Source organism: Mus caroli, unplaced genomic scaffold, assembly GCF_978045245.1.
Source record: "Mus caroli unplaced genomic scaffold, Mus_caroli_1 scaffold_14, whole genome shotgun sequence".
Classification (NCBI taxonomy): domain Eukaryota; kingdom Metazoa; phylum Chordata; class Mammalia; order Rodentia; family Muridae; genus Mus; species Mus caroli.
Window position 1 is genome coordinate 112,803,633 of NW_028227269.1, and position 13,148 is coordinate 112,816,780.

The following is a 13,148-nucleotide window of genomic DNA, read 5'->3' on the forward strand; positions in this document are numbered from 1 at the left end:
GAAACTCATAGCTCTGAGTGCCTCAAAAAGAAACTGGAGAGAGCACACACTAGCAGCTTGAAAACACATCTAAAAGCTCTAGAAAAAAAAGGAAGAAAATTCACCCAAGAGGAGTAGAAGGCAGGAAAAAATCAAACTCAGTGGCGAAATCAGCCAAGTGGAAACAAGAAGAACTATTTAAAGAATTAAACAAAGGAGGAGTTGGTTCTTTGAGAAAATCAACAAGATAGATAAACCCTTAGCTAGACTCACTAGAGGGCACAGGGACAGCAAGTTTTCTTGTGGCACAGTGGAGCAGCATCCTTTGGGTATATATTCAGGTGTGGTATAGATTGGACTTAAGGATTCCCACTTTTCTGAGAAAGAATAATTTTGCTTTCCGTAGGGGCTGTACAAATTTATAGTCTGATTAACAATGCAATGAGGGAGTGTTCCACTGGCCAGCATGAGCTGTCACATGTGTTTTCTATCTTAGCCATTCTAATAAGGGTAATATGGGATCAAATCCCAGAGTAGTTTTGATTTGCATTGTGTTCAACTTTTCTTTCTCATCCCTTTCGGATCTACTGTTAAGAATTCTCTGTTTAGATCTGTACCTTCTTCCTTCCTTCCTTCCTTCCTTCCTTCCTTCCTTCCTTCCTTCCTTCCTTCCTTCCTTCCTTCCTTTCGTTCTTTCGTTCATTCATTCTTTCTTCACTTTATGTCTCAAAAGAACACAGCAGACCCTCACTTCCTCCCAATTCCTCCGTAATGAGTTTCTCTTCCCAATTCGAACTCCCCTTTCTTTAAAGAAAGGGAAGTTCTCCTTCGGTATCATCCCACCTTAGGACATCCAGTTGCAACACATCCTCTCTTTCTGAAATGAAAAAAGTCTGTCCCAGTTAGGACAAGGAGATCCAATGTCAGACAACACAGTCAGAGACAGGCACCACTCCATTTGTTAGGAGAACCACTTGAAGATAAAGATGTATGTATGCAACAAATGTGTAGGGGTCCTAGATCCAACAACTGCATGGTTTTTGGTTGGCAGAACAGTCTCTGTGAGCCTACATGGATGCACTTTATTTGATTCTGTAGTTCTTATAGTGTGCTTCACTCAATTTTTGCTCAATTCTTGCTCAATTCTCTCCCCTAATCTTTCATGAGACTGTCTGGGCTTTGTCTGGTGTTTAGCTGTGTGTTTCTCTAAATGTTTCCATCGACTCCTTGATCAAGTCGAACAGTAGAATGTTATGCTAGACTTCTATTTGGAAGCAGAGCAGAGTATTATTCATAGTGGCATTACTATCGTTCCAGAATATTTCCTACTTTCTCTTCCATCTGGTTTTGTGTATAGTTTTAAATGGAGGTTTTTCAACCACTTGGACTTGAGTTTTGTGCAAAGTGATATAGAAATGGATCTATTTGTATTCTACTATGTACTGATATCAAGTTAGACCAGCACCAATTGTAAAGGATGTTTTCTTTTTGTATTGCATAATTTTGACATTGTACATGCATATGTAAATTTACTTCTGAATGTTCAATTTGAATCCACTGTTCAAACTGTCAGTTTTTGTGACAATACCATGCAGTTTGATAACGATTCCTCTGTAGTTCAACTTGAAATCAAGGATGGTGATACTTCCAGATTTTTTTGTATATAATTGTTTTAGATACCCTGGGTTTCTTGGTTTTTCACAGTGACATAGAGTATTGTTTTTTCAAGGTTTGTAAGGAATTATTTTAGAGTTTTGTTATGGATTGCATTAAATCTTTAGATTGTGTTTTGCAAGATGGCTACTTTAAATGTGATAATACTACTGAACCACGAGCATGGGAGATCTTTCCATCATCTAATATCTTCTCTGATTTTTTCCTTCAAACTCTTGAACAATTTTTTGATCTAGGTCATTTGGTCCATAGTTCACACATTTTCCAAACACTGGCACACATACATCCTACCTCATGCCAAAACAGAGAAAATTCTCCCAGACAGGATATGTAAAGGAAAAAAAGAGTTTATAAAAGAGTTTATATCTACATAAGAAATCCTTGTATATTTCTTGGTTTGTTTTTTTTTTTTCTTTTTTTTTTTTTGGCTTTTTTATTGTTGTTTGTTAAAATTTTATTTGGTACTATTTAAAGTTAAATAATAGAAGGAATGAAACATTTCTCTGTGTCTTCTTTTCTTAAACAAGATAAAAATTTAAATCTTACTGGCAAATATAAACAGTAGCTCCTGTTCCTGGTTTACATGGCCACTGTGCTCCCCCTAGTGGACCTCAGAAAACCTGCAGCAAGGTTTGTGGCTAGGTTCATAATAAAGGCTTCTCACTGTGCCATGTACAGTAATAAGTGCCAGTGTCTTCAGCTCTTAAGTTGTTCATTTGCAGGTAGACACTACTTTTGGAATCATCTCTTGAGATGGTGAATCTGCCTTTCACAGACTCCGCATAATATGTTGCATGATTACTAGCTTTGTTTCTAATTTCAGCAATCCACTCAAGCCCCTTCTCTGGAGACTGGCGGACCCATTCCATCCAGGCGTTACTAAAAGTGAATCCAGAGGCAGCACAAGAGAGTTTCATGGATCCTCCAGGTTGCACCAAGCCTCCTCCTGACTCCTCAAGCTTCACTTCACTCTGGACGCCTGAAAACACAGAGAATCTTCTCAGTAAGCAGTCAAAATATTCAGTGTTCCTCTCACTCCCCTCTAATCACATGCATTATCTCTTATTATCTATGAATTACCTTTTAAGAGAAAAACTATGAATACACAGTTCAGTCCCAAGTACATGGTGAATGTTCTATGTCTGTGTTTGTCACTGAAGAGAAAGACTTGTGAGTCCAGGGTTGTGTGTCTGTCAGAGCTTCAGGGTCAGGGCTGGTTTTTATAAGCATAGGGAAATATTATTTGCATGTCTTTGTGCTATATCATGAGTTCAGGGGTGGAAGTCTTAGAGGATTCCAATACTAGTGCAGAAGTCTGAGAAATAATAAAAACTGAAGTGGCATTATAGAATGAAATCATCACTTACTGTTCTGTGGTTGCAGCTCAGTTGACTTTGTGTATGCCTGAGTTCTGTATTTATTCCCAGCACTATGTGGATAAGTTAGTTGTGGGAAGAGCATAATCATGTTTGAATTATGTATTGCTACATTAACTGTATCTCAAAGAGAAAACAAGTAAATAGAAAAATAAAATTATTTATATTCAATATATATTTCCAGTTATATATACCAATATAAGTTTGCTGCCTTACTTTATAATGATTTGTACATGCAAACTCTTGTAATGTGTCCGCAGTAACATGAAACAAGGTCATAGGGACGTTGAACAAGAAAGAACTAAAATATTATAATTTAGGAAGATTTTTAAAATCTTTACTGAGTAACGACTGCCTACAGAAAATTGAAGTAGCAAAATTTATCTGAGCCAGTAACTCAGTATTACAGCATAGCATGCATAAAGCTTAAAATTTAATCATAGAACTTCATAAAATAGATATGGATTATACTTGACATTATTTCTTGATTTAAAAAGTGAATATACACTGGAGGTCTGCGTGTATCACTTAGTTCCTCCAGTGCTGAACTTCCCATCCACCATATAGGCTACCTCCTCTCTACTCCAAATGTATGCCCAGCTCATTTGTGACCTCCCTAAGCACCAGGTAAAGATAATTTTGCATGCTATGTTTGTGTTCTGATAATCACCAAGGACTTGCCTTTCTCTCACCAACACCTAGGTCTGCTTTTTCTCACAAAAAGGACCCATCTGGCCACATTGAAACTTGCCTTTCCTGCATTTCCGGTTGTCCAGCCCCTTCTTCTCCCACAGCCTAATTTCTTCCTGTGATCTCCTTCTCTTCTCTCTCATGTTGCCTTTCTCCTCCCCTCATCATTAGCACTATTCTCCATTGGCTTGCTTTTCTGAGCTATTAAGTACACATTGCTCTCACCTCATGGGAAGAACACTCCTCTAGACTCTTGTCTTCAAGAGCTGACAGACTTCCTGGCTGTGCCAGCATCCCCCAATCCCCCACCTCCGCCATACCATTGAATGTGCTTGCACCTTTAATGCTATAAGTTGCCTTCCCACGTCTTATCTAACAGGCTTTGTGCCACCTGACTCTGATCAGTCCAAGTTCATCCACTGAAGCCTTGTTCAAGGTAAGGCTACAAAACTTGAAGAGACTCACAAGACATCAAGGTATAAAAGGGTAATCAATTGGTGTCCTGACACTTGAATGGTATCTGTTCATATACCAGATTACATTATGGAGATGGCACATTATATCCAAGTTGACTATTTGTAGAAAGGCAACTATTGCTCAATATATATTTATCAATTAATAAAATACATCAAGTAAATGCAAAGACATAAATTACATAAGTATTTCCATTTATGCTTAAAGGACACTTGGCAAATTTCAACATGCCTTTACAAAAAATAAATGTGTGGAATCTTCATTAATGGGTGTAATGAACCTCAAAATACGTAAGCCAATGTGGAACAGGATTATAGCCAAAAGTATATTAAATGAAGACAAAATGAAAGCATTTACTATAAAATCAGGAACAAAACAAAGACATACAATTTCTATTTCCTTATTCAATATAGTGTATGTTGTCTTACATACAGCACTTAGAAAAGAAGAGAGAAAGCAACAAGAATAGAATGGGAAGATGTCAAAGTACCTCTACTTTCAGAAAACTTGATGCTTTACTTAGAGAACACAACTGAATAGAAACAAACTTTCAGACATAATAAATACAGTAAAGTTTCAGAATATAAGTCTTATTGCACAAACAAAGGAACATAAATAATCAATACAACAGGTTCTTCCTCCTCCAAAATGACTAATCAAATTTAATGATCTACAATGTTAATTATATAGTGATTATAAGTTTCACAGTTTATTTAATAAATCAGTTTCCATATTATGCTTGGTGAGAAAGAAACACAGAAATACTCTCTATGTGTCTGTCTCGCTGTGTCTCTCTGTCTCTGTCTGTCTCTTATATATATACATATATATATATAATGTGTGTATATTGTATAAATATATACATCTCTGTGGGAGTATATTATGGGCATATGTATTTATGTATGTATTATATATGTGTCTATATGTATATATACATATACATATGAATGCAATTTTTCCTCTGTCCTTTCCTCCAACACTCTTATCAATAACTCAACTCTTTCTTCCAACTCCCCACCATTTATTCCTTCTCCATTTCGTTTCAGAAAAGTGCAGGCCTCCCTTCGATATCAACCGGCCACTGCAATCAACTTGCAGTGAAATTAATTTTTCCTCTATTAAGGAGAGACAAAAACAACCCATTATGAGGAACCTGTTCCAAAGAAAGACAACAGAGAAACAATCCCTGCTGGCACTCTTCTGTGTCCCATATGAAAATCAAGTTGTACAACTGTAACATATGTTGAGATAACATATGTAGAGAAGGCATAGTTCAGACCCATGAAAACTCCCTGATTGTTAGCTCAGTCTCTGTGAGACCCTATGAGCACAGGTTGGTTGATTCTCTTTGCATTCTTTTGTTGTCCTTGATAACTCTGTCTCCTGCACTTATCCTTCCCTTCTTCCCCGAGATTCCTTAAGCTTCTCATCATGTTTGACTGTGAGTTTCTGCATCTGTTTCCATCAATGTCTGGATGAACCTTCTCTGATGACATTGGGCTTTGCACCAATCCAACAGTATAGCAGGATATCATTAGGAATAATTTAGTATCCCAGTTCTTAGGGTTATCCAGCCTCTGGGCCCTGGAACACCAGACAGTGTCAGGGTGATAAGTCTCCTTTTTGTTGCCTACATCTAAGGCAGGAACAATCACTGGTTGGCCACTCCTGCAAGTTCTCTGCAACAATAATTTTGTATCCCAGTTCTTAGGGTTATCCAGCCTCTGGGCCCTGGAACATCAGGCAGTTTCAGGGTGGGAAGTCTCCTTTTTGTTGCCTACATCTCAGGCAGGAACAATCACTGGTTGGCCACTCCTGCAAGTTCTCTGCAACCTTTGTCCCAGCACATATTGTAGGCAGGACAAAAGGTAGGTCAAAATTTTATGGGCTGGGTGTTATTCCAGTTTCACCACATGCCTGATTAGAGGACTTGGCAGATTCAGGTTCCTTTTACTCCATTGCTGGAATCCTAGTTATGGTGGAGCAAGTTTTCTTTTCTTTTTCTTTTTTTATTACGTATTTTCCTCAATGACAATTCCAATGCTAGCCCAAAAGTCTCCCATGCCCTCCCCCCAACTCCCCTACCACCCATTTCTTCAACAACAACATAAATAATAGAAAGCCAACATTCATGTGGAAACTGAACAACACTCTTCTCAATGATACCTTGGTCAAGGAAGGAAAAAAGAAAGAAATTAAAGACTTTTTAGAGTTTAATGAAAATGAAGCCACAACATACCCAAACCTATGGGACACAATGAGAGCATTTCTAAGAGGGAAACTCATAGCTCTGAGTGCCTCCAAAAAGAAACTGGAGAGAGCAAACACTAGCAGCTTGACAACACATCTAAAAGCTCTAGAAAAAAAAAGGAAGAAAATTCATCCAAGAGGAGTAGACTGCAGGAAATAATCAAACTCAGGGATGAAATCACCAAGTGGAAACAAGAAGAACCATTCAAAGAATTAACCAAAGGAGGAGTTGGTTTTTTGAGAAAATCAACAAGATAGATAAACCCTTAGCTAGACTCACTAGAGGGCACAGGGACAGCAAGTTTTCTTGTGGCACAGTGGAGCAGCATCCTTTGGGTTTATATTCAGGTGTGGTATAGATTGGACTTAAGGATTCCCACTTTTCTGAGAAAGAATAATTTTGCTTTCCATAGGGGCTGTACAAATTTATAGTCTTATCAGCAATGCAATGAGGGAGTGTTCCACTGGCCAGCATGAGCTGTCACATGTGTATTTTTTTTATCTTAGCCATTCTAATAAGGGTAATATGAAATCAAATCCTAGAGTAGTTTTGATTTGCATAGTGTTCAACTTGTCTTTCACATTCCTTAAGGATCTACTGTTAAGAATTCTCTGTTTGGATCTGTACCTTCTTCCTACTTCCTTCCTTCCTTCCTTCTTTCCTTCCTTCCTTCCTTCCCTCTTTCCTTCCTTCCTTCCTTCCTTCCTTCCTTCCTTCCTTCCTTCCTTCCTTCCTTCCTTCCTTCCTTCCTTCTCTCTTTTTCTTTCTTTCTTTCTTTCTTTCTTTCTTTCTTTCTTTCTTTCTTTCTTTCTTTCTTTCTTTCTTCACTTTATGTCTCAAAAGAACACAGCAGACCCTCCCTCCCTTCCTCCCAATCCCACCATAATGAGTTTCTCTTCCCAATTCGAACTCCCCTTTCTTTAAAGAAAGGGAAGTTCTCCTTAGGTATTATGCCACCTTAGGTCATCCAGTTGCAACACATCCTCTCTTTCTGAAATGAAATAAGGCTGTCCCAGTTAGGACAAGGAGATCCAATGTCACACAACACAGTCAGAGACAGGCACCACTCCATTTGTTAGGAGAACCACTTGAAGATAAGGATGTATGTATGCTACAAATGTATAGGGGTCCTAGATCCAACAACTGCATGGTTTTTGGTTGGCAGAACAGTCTCTGTGAACCTACATGGGTCCACTTTATTTGATTCTGTAGTTCTTATAGTGTGCTTAACTCAATTTTTGCTCAATTCTTGCTCAATTCTCTCCCCCACTCTTTCATGAGACTGTCTGGGCTCTGTCTGGTGTTTAGCTGTGTGTTTCTCTAAATGTTTCCATCGACTCCTTGATCAAGTCGAACAGTAGAATGTTATGCTAAGCTTCTATTTGGGAACAGAGCAGGGTATTATTCATAGTGGCATTACTATCATTCCAGAATATTTCCTACTTTCTCTTCCATCTGGTTTTATGAATAATTTTAAACGGAGGTTTTCAACCACTTGGACTTGAGTTTTGTGCAAAGTGATATAGAAATGGATCTATTTGTATTCTACTATATACTGATATCAAGTTAGACCAACACCAATTGTAAAAGATGTTTTCTTTTTGTATTGTATAATTTTGACTTTGTACATATATATGTAAATTTACTTCTAAGTGTTCAATTTGAATCCACTGTTCAAACTGTCAGTTTTTGTAACAATACCATGCAGTTTGATAATGATTCCTCTGTAGTACAACTTGAAATCAAGGATGGTGATACTTCCAGATTTTTTTGTATATAATTGTTTTAGATACCCTGGCTTTCTTGATTTTTTCACAGTGACATTGATTATGTTTTTTTTTCAAGGTTTGTAAGGAATTATTTTAGAGTTTTGTTATGGATTGCATTAAATCTGTAGATTGTGTTTTGCAAGATGGCTACTTTAAATGTGATAATACTACTGAACCATGAGCATGGGAGATCTTTCCATCATCTAATATCTTCTCTGATTTTTTCCTTCAAACTCTTGAACAATTTTTTGACCTAGGTCATTTGGTCCATGATTCACACATTTTCCAGACACTGGCATACCTACACCATACCTCATGCCCATCCAGAGAAAATTCTCCCAGACAGGATATGTAAAGGAAAACCAGTTTTTATATACATAAGAAATCCTTGCATATTTCTTGTTTTTTTTTTTTTTGGCTTTTTTGTAGTTGTTTGTTAAAAATTTATTTGGTACTATTTAAAGTCAAATAAAAGAAGGAATGCAACACTTGTCTGTGTCTTCTTTTCTTAAACAAGATAAAAATCTAAATCTTACTGGCAAATGATATCTAACTATCTTAATTAATCTGGTCAAAGTAGTGTGAATTTGGTCAAAAAATGATTGAAATAACAAATCTCCACTGTTGTATAAGTTTGAAAATGATAGGTGATTTGACATCATTACTCCATGCTGAGTCACTACTCAACAGTACAATCTTCAGTGACCTGAGCCTCCACAAAGGACTAAGCTTTGGGAAGAGTATTCAAGTCTGTGTCTGATGGGATTCGTCTGATTTTCATATGACCTGAGAAGATTTGCTCATGAAGGATCTAGGTCATTCTATAAGAGAGAAAACTGTATGACATTCTGTCCCCACAGGTGACTGAGATTCACATCCAGGATTCATTAAAAGTGATTTTGCAGGGTTTTATCATCATCCATGTTCTCCTGCTGCCTTCAGAACAGATTTCTGGGAATGTTATAACTTTCAAGTAATTTATATAAACAGGTTTGCTGTTGGCTCAACTGTATCATATCAGGAATTTTGGCATTCATCCACTGCCTCAGAGACACTTCATTTCAGGGTCCTTGACTGAGAAATATGAAACACAGATATTTTACTTCAAACACTTATTTTTTTCTGCCTTCATGTCTGAGGCTATATTACTAATGTGTCTGAAGCTATATTAACAATGTTTCTGATTATTCCCACACATCCCCCAGTAGTTAGGATGCCTTTTCACTGCCTTGGTCTCATGCCCACTGAGGCCTGACTATAAGTAAGATACAGGTTGCTAGGGATTAAGAACAGGGAACCTTTCTCTTGAAACGCCTGGAGGGCAGGCATCATAACTTTTGACAACATGCCTAGCAGTGACACTTAATTTCTCACTGGTCTGGAACACATGACATGACACAAACATCATAATTGACTAAAAAATTCTCCTATTTTTCTTACAGCATCAAACACACTTGGAACTCTAATGGATAACTCAAAATATTGGAAGCAGTCAAACTTCCTTAGAACCCCAGAAGAGCTCAATGTCACACTTTCCCATCCTATTTATAAAGAGATGCATTACTCATTATCATAATTCAAATATAATTATTCAAATATCTGTATATCAGCAAAAGATAAATTGTGATGATGTGGAGCATGTACAAACCATGAAATGACTAAGAATGCACAGTTATCAATGTTTTACCTCATAAGTTACTATTTTTCTGATATCATTCAATAAAACCCTACAGACAGTCTGATACACAACAAAACTCCAGAATCCTATTCAGTGGCAACCTAGGAAACAGTAAACATATTTTTTTTCCTTTTCCTTGCTCAAGCATTAGGTGAACATACTAGTTTTTGGTACTGTATTGTACTAGTTACCACAGGAACTTAGTGTAGAAGATTCTTTTCTTACCATCCTTGCTTCTATCCCAAAGAAGTCCATCAGTTTTCTTAATTCAGTCATAAATAAAAGAATGCTATAATTTTCTTGACTGAGTTGGATTCCATTGTGCACAATTACCACTTTTTTCCTCATCTTACTCACCTATTGTTGAACATTTAAGTTACATCCAGACTCCGTATATTGCAAACCTTAGAGGGACAGACTCTTCAAAATAAGTGGCACCGTATCTTGAAATCTTTGTCAGCATTCTGCATCCTCATTGTTCTTGATTTCAGCTATTCTAACTAGTTTGCTTTGCATTTTCATGAAGAAAGAATATTGAATTGCTGAACATTTGTGTACCATCTTGTTTTAGTCTTATTAATATCATGAATTCATTACCTAGAGTGTCATGTTTCTGAAAAACACTTTCCCTCAAGTTTTTATGTGTATTAACCAAATTCCCCCATAAAGCAAACCGACTCCCATCCTCCTTCCATTCATTCTCTTTCTTATACCACAGTATTGTAAAACTCATAAGAGCTACAAGATTCTCTACATACACTAATTGATTTGATGTTTAAAATACAGTCTTTCAGTGGGGCATTGTGGCGTATGCCTTTAATCCCAGCCCTTGGGAGACAGTGGCAGGCAGATTTCTGAGTTCTAGGCCAACCTGGTCTACAAAATGAGTTCCAGGACAGCCAGACCTATACAGAGAAATCCTGTCTCAAAAAAAAAAACAAAACAAAACAAAAACAAAAACAAAACAAAACAAAACAAAACAAAAATCAAAAAACAACAACAAAAAACAGTCTTTCCACAACGTTCATTGGGATGTGAGTTGCATCTTTTCTAATAGGATTCACTGAAGCACTGAATTTGTGAAATAAATTCAATCTCTCATTTATTCAGGATATATAGTACAGACAGTGATAGTTTTTGGTCACGTATTTTGAAAGATAGAAGATTTTGTTGTAATAAATTTGTCCCAGGTTCCCATATGAGCAAATTACACTGTTATCAGGCAAATTTGACTTGGTTGACCTGAAGAAAATATGTCTGAGGAAATCAAAGAAGGAAATAGAGTATCAAATTTGACTTTTTTCTGCTGTGAAGGGGATATATCTGTGGATCAAAATGAACATATGAATTATTTACAATAGAGCACCATGTCTGCCTGAATGCTGCCATGCTTGCCTCCATGATGATAATGGACTGATGAACTTCAGAAACTGTAAGCCAATCAAATATTGCCCTTTATAAAAGTTACTTTATGGGTATTCTGTACTTTTTGGCCAATATCCACTTGTTAGTGAGTACATAACATGCATGGCCTTTTGGGTCTGAATTACCTCACTGAGGATGATATTTTCTAGTTCTGTCCATTTGCCTGCCACAATACAGTCCACAGAACTCAAAAAAGTAAGCAAGCTGAAGGTCTTAAGTGAGGATACCTCAGTCCCACTTAGGAGGGAGAATATAGCAATCACAAGTAGGGAGAGAGAAAGGGACCTGGGACTGAAAATGAACAAGGGGGGAGGGCGGAAAGAGGGGAACCTGAGATGGTGTTGGGTTTGAGAAAAGGACTGAAAGCCTGAGGACCAGCAGAAAGAATGGAAACAGGAGACCTCAGGAGGTAGGAGGTTGGGGGCACCCTCCAGAATGCACCAGAGACTTGAAGGTGAGAGACTCACAGGACTCAAAGGAAGGGACCTTACATGAAGTGTCCAACAGTAGGGAGAGGGAACTTATAGATTCCACCTCCAGCAGAAACACAGGGCATCAAGTGAGGGATATGGTTCAATCCCACAGTCACATCTCTGACTCATAATTGTTCTTGTCTGAAAAAACTGTTGGGATAGAAATGGAAAGGAACTTTATGAAAAACAGGTCAAGAGAAAGGCCCAAAGTGGAATCCAGCTGAAGTGGAGGTCCCAAGGCCTGACGCTATACTGAGACTATGGAGCCATCACAAAAAGGAACCTATCATGACTACCCTCAAAAAAGACACAAAAAGCAGCTGAAATAATCAGATGCAGATATTTGCACCCAACCAATGTACAGAAGCTGATGACCCCTGTGGTTGAATTAGGGAAAGGCTGGGAGAAGCTGAGCAGGAGGGTTGACTTTATAGGAGGACCAGCTGCCTCAATTAACCTGGATCCCCAAAATCTCTCAAACACTGGACAACCAACCAGGCAGCACACACAGGTGATATGATGCACCCAACACATATACAGCAGAGGACTGCCAGGTCTTATTTCAGTCAGAGAAGATGCACCTGACCATCAAGAATCTGTAGGCCCCAGGGAGTGGGAGGTGTGCTGTGCTCAGTGGTGGGTGGTGGGGACATCCTCATGGAGACAGAGGGAGGGAAGGAGGTAGGGAATGTGGAATAGTCAGAAGGTGGGCCAGAAGGGGAATAAACTCTGGAGTGTAATAAATAAATAAATAAATACATAAATAAATTTAAATGAAGTTACCATCATCATGGTGTCTATACATATGAAAAAAACATTAACTAAGATAGAAATATATACGTGTAAAAACATTTATAGAAAAACAAGTCACCAATTTGAAACAGAACAAAGAGCGTTATATGAAATGGTTTGAGGAAGGAATGGAAAGGGAGCAGTGACATATTATAACATGCTATAATATTAAAATCTCTAAATATATAAACATTTAAAATATATATGTCTATTCAGTCAGTGAAAAAATGGTTTTTCATGAAAGGGTTTCTCTGTTTTAATTTTGACATTTCAAGAACTCACTCTGTAGACTAGGCTGGCCTAAAACTCATAAGTATCTGCCTGCCCCTAAAGGTATGTGACAACACTTCCCTGGCTAAAATTTCACTACAACATTTAAAATGTAATTCCAGCATTCAGAAGGCAGAGGCAGGCAGATTTCTGAGTTCGAGGTCAGCCTGGTCTACAAAGTGAGTTTTAGGACAGCCTGGGCTATACAGAGAAACCCTGTCTCAAAAAAAACAAAAAAAAATGTAAACAATAAATAAAACAGAGCATGATGTATGGGAATACTCTACACTCTCTGTT